The following is a 4587-nucleotide window of genomic DNA, read 5'->3' as shown; positions in this document are numbered from 1 at the left end:
ATTGGGCCTTAACCTAACCTATATTGGGCCTTAACCTAACCTATATTGGGCCTTAACGTAACCCACGTTGCGCCTTAACGTAACCCACGTTGCGCCTTAACGTAACCCACGTTGCGCCTTAACGTAACCCACGTTGCGCCTTAACGTAACCCACGTTGCGCCTTAACGTAACCCACGTTGCGCCTTAACCTAACCCATATTGCGCCTTAACCTAACCCATATTGCGCCTTACCCTAACCCATATTGCGCCTTAACCTAACCCATATTGTGCCTTAACCTAACCTATATTGTACCTTAACCTAACCCATATTGTACCTTAACCTAACCTATATTGTACCTTAACCTAACCTATATTGTACCTTAACCTAACCTATATTGTACCTTAACCTAACCCATATTGCGCCTTAACCTAACCCATATTGCGCCTTAACCTAACCCATATTGCGCCTTAACCTAACCCATATTGCGCCTTAACCTAACCCATATTGCGCCTTAACCTAACCCATATTGCGCCTTAACCTAACCCATATTGCGCCTTAACCTAACCCATATTGCGCCTTAACCTAACCCATATTGTACCTTAACCTAACCCATATTGTACCTTAACCTAACCTATATTGTACCTTAACCTAACCTATATTGTACCTTAACCTAACCTATATTGTACCTTAACCTAACCTATATTGGGCCTTAACCTAACCTATATTGGGCCTTAACCTAACCTATATTGGGCCTTAACCTAACCTATATTGGGCCTTAACCTAACCTATATTGGGCCTTAACGTAACCCACGTTGCGCCTTAACGTAACCCACGTTGCGCCTTAACGTAACCCACGTTGCGCCTTAACGTAACCCACGTTGCGCCTTAACGTAACCCACGTTGCGCCTTAACGTAACCCACGTTGCGCCTTAACGTAACCCACGTTGCGCCTTAACGTAACCCACGTTGCGCCTTAACCCAACACACGTTGCGCCTTAACCCAACACACGTTGGGCCTTAACCCAACACACGTTGGGCCTTAACCCAACACACGTTGGGCCTTAACCCAACACACGTTGGGCCTTAACCCAACACACGTTGGGCCTTAACCCAACACACGTTGGGCCTTAACCCAACACACGTTGGGCCTTAACCCAACACACGTTGGGCCTTAACCCAACACACGTTGGGCCTTAACCCAACACACGTTGGGCCTTAACCAACACACGTTGGGCCTTAACCCAACACACGTTGGGCCTTAACCCAACACACGTTGGGCCTTAACCCAACACACGTTGGGCCTTAACCCAACACACGTTGGGCCTTAACCCAACACACGTTGGGCCTTAACCCAACACACGTTGGGCCTTAACCCAACACACGTTGGGCCTTAACCCAACACACGTTGGGCCTTAACCCAACACACGTTGGGCCTTAACCCAACACACGTTGGGCCTTAACCTGCTCTGTAATTGTCATACGACGCGTTAAATTAGTGTGGTGTTGCCTAACTGCAACCCCCGCAATATAGTTTGCTACTCGCACTGCCTGGTCCCCAGAGTATCGCTTCATGTTAAACACCTTGCAGCTATACACTGTAATGCGGATGGCAGCAGGACGTACATGCTCAATGCCCTTCGCAGTTGTTCATTGGCATTTGCATGGCGAAGCACAGCCTACGTTGTGGTACGGCGTGTGTCAACTGTCCGCTGATGTTGTACGTCCAAATCACACACTGTACTGCACATTGGTCCTCATGTACTGAATGATACATCGTGGTACATGTGTGACCGTACCACGACTGCGCCAACAACGGCGAACCATACGGTCCAAATATTGTGCACTCAGCTACGTGTCGTCTCCCTATAAGAGCTGGATTGCAGTATGGTATGCCGTGGATGGCGATCAGCATGAGCCGTCTGTTGATGTAGTGGCGCGTGTTGTCAGACGTAGTCGTCTCTTCTCACACACCGTGATAGCATGGTGCACTGCGTTCCACATCTGCGACATGCGACAGAGGCCGGTTGACAGTCGTTCGCGCAATGGACATCGCATACGTACGGGGGCCACCTTCCACGTGTTCGCGAAGCGTGCACATGTTGTTGCGTGTATGTGGGCAGACATAGTGTGTCGTGACACCTGACACAGGCATGCAACAATCGTTGAATTTGCAAATGGCGATGGACGTCTACGTTTGCTGGTGACGTTACGCAAATGAACAACTGGTAAACGGTTGTGGTGCGGTTGTTCTCGCTAGAGGTGAATCAGTGATGGCGACGATCGGTTGAGCTACCAACCGGTTGTTTCAGCGATACCCACCATGCCCACGAACGTGAATGGCATGTGGGTGTGAAGCGATACGCGGCGGTGGCTGGGTGGGACCGTCCCCGGCCGGTGAGGGGGGGCCTCCCGGCGTGCTGGCCGCGCGGTGCGTGGGCGCACGCGCTACAGCCGGCTGGTGGGGGCGGCCAGTGGCAGGCGCGCCGGCCGACGGAGGCGGCAGGCGGCGCAGCTGCGCGCCGGCGCACCCTGCACGCGGCGCCGTGCGGCCAAAGTAGGTCCTCGCGGGCCCGGTGCGAAGCGCGGTGGACATCTGCAGTGTGCTGGTCCGATTGAGGACTGTGTGCGCTGAGGATGCGCCGCCGCCCGGCGCTCGGCGCCGCGACGCCGTCTGCTGCTCGGTCGCCTCTGCGGTTCTCGCAGGTGGTTTGTATCGCAGCTGTGCGGACGTGTTGGCGCGTGCGCTGTGCTGGGAGAGTTCGCTTCGGCACCCAAGTGGGGCTTTTGTCCTTCTGTGGCGCTGGCGTTGGAGCTGCCGGCCACCGTAGGTGGCGCGTGTTGTCTCCCGCCGGCAATGCCACGACAGCACGCTCCCGGGCCTCTGTCGGCAGCGGCAAGCTCAGTTGGGAGCACGGGTGGTCGCACCTAAAGCGTCTACTCGCCAAACTCCGGGCGATTGCGCCTCTCTCGAACCCGACCAAGTACTTAGGACGGCGCTGCGCGCCGCCGGGACCTGAGAGGGTTTCGAGGTGTATTGTGCAGGGGAGCTCAGCCTCCTCCTGTTTGCAGAATAATTGAGCGGACGCTTGCGTGTTCGCGCGGGCCCCCGGGACACACTCCCGGGCGGCCGGCTGCTCAGCTCTAGTTGACGCAGCTCCCTGGTTGATCCTGCCAGTAGTCATATGCTTGTCTCAAAGATTAAGCCATGCATGTCTCAGTACAAGCCGCATTAAGGTGAAACCGCGAATGGCTCATTAAATCAGTTATGGTTCCTTAGATCGTACCCACGTTACTTGGATAACTGTGGTAATTCTAGAGCTAATACATGCAAACAGAGTCCCGACCAGAGATGGAAGGGACGCTTTTATTAGATCAAAACCAATCGGTCGGCTCGTCCGGTCCGTTTGCCTTGGTGACTCTGAATAACTTTGGGCTGATCGCACGGTCCTCGTACCGGCGACGCATCTTTCAAATGTCTGCCTTATCAACTGTCGATGGTAGGTTCTGCGCCTACCATGGTTGTAACGGGTAACGGGGAATCAGGGTTCGATTCCGGAGAGGGAGCCTGAGAAACGGCTACCACATCCAAGGAAGGCAGCAGGCGCGCAAATTACCCACTCCCGGCACGGGGAGGTAGTGACGAAAAATAACGATACGGGACTCATCCGAGGCCCCGTAATCGGAATGAGTACACTTTAAATCCTTTAACGAGTATCTATTGGAGGGCAAGTCTGGTGCCAGCAGCCGCGGTAATTCCAGCTCCAATAGCGTATATTAAAGTTGTTGCGGTTAAAAAGCTCGTAGTTGGATTTGTGTCCCACGCTGTTGGTTCACCGCCCGTCGGTGTTTAACTGGCATGTATCGTGGGACGTCCTGCCGGTGGGGCGAGCTGAAGGCGTGCGACGCGCCTCGTGCGTGCTCGTGCGTCCCGAGGCGGACCCCGTTGCAATCCTACCAGGGTGCTCTTGAGTGAGTGTCTCGGTGGGCCGGCACGTTTACTTTGAACAAATTAGAGTGCTTAAAGCAGGCAAGCCCGCCTGAATACTGTGTGCATGGAATAATGGAATAGGACCTCGGTTCTATTTTGTTGGTTTTCGGAACCCGAGGTAATGATTAATAGGGACAGGCGGGGGCATTCGTATTGCGACGTTAGAGGTGAAATTCTTGGATCGTCGCAAGACGAACAGAAGCGGAAGCATTTGCCAAGTATGTTTTCATTAATCAAGAACGAAAGTTAGAGGTTCGAAGGCGATCAGATACCGCCCTAGTTCTAACCATAAACGATGCCAGCCAGCGATCCGCCGCAGTTCCTCCGATGACTCGGCGGGCAGCCTCCGGGAAACCAAAGCTTTTGGGTTCCGGGGGAAGTATGGTTGCAAAGCTGAAACTTAAAGGAATTGACGGAAGGGCACCACCAGGAGTGGAGCCTGCGGCTTAATTTGACTCAACACGGGAAACCTCACCAGGCCCGGACACCGGAAGGATTGACAGATTGATAGCTCTTTCTTGATTCGGTGGGTGGTGGTGCATGGCCGTTCTTAGTTGGTGGAGCGATTTGTCTGGTTAATTCCGATAACGAACGAGACTCTAGCCTGCTAACTAGTCG

General features: G+C 53.8%; 1 non-coding gene across 1 annotated transcript in view; it reads left to right on the top strand.

Annotated features, from left to right (window-relative positions):
* Positions 1 to 3136: 3136 nt before the first annotated feature.
* LOC124564112 overlaps positions 3137 to 4587 on the top strand; it is a 1910-nt gene continuing 459 nt past the window's right edge. The window contains exon 1 of the ribosomal RNA XR_006970456.1: positions 3137 to 4587. This exon is cut by the window's right edge and continues 459 nt beyond it. This is a non-coding gene — a ribosomal RNA (small subunit ribosomal RNA).

This window comes from Schistocerca americana, unplaced genomic scaffold (assembly GCF_021461395.2).
Source record: "Schistocerca americana isolate TAMUIC-IGC-003095 unplaced genomic scaffold, iqSchAmer2.1 HiC_scaffold_1273, whole genome shotgun sequence".
NCBI classification, from domain to species: domain Eukaryota; kingdom Metazoa; phylum Arthropoda; class Insecta; order Orthoptera; family Acrididae; genus Schistocerca; species Schistocerca americana.
This window is presented reverse-complemented; position numbering and strand designations above follow the sequence as displayed.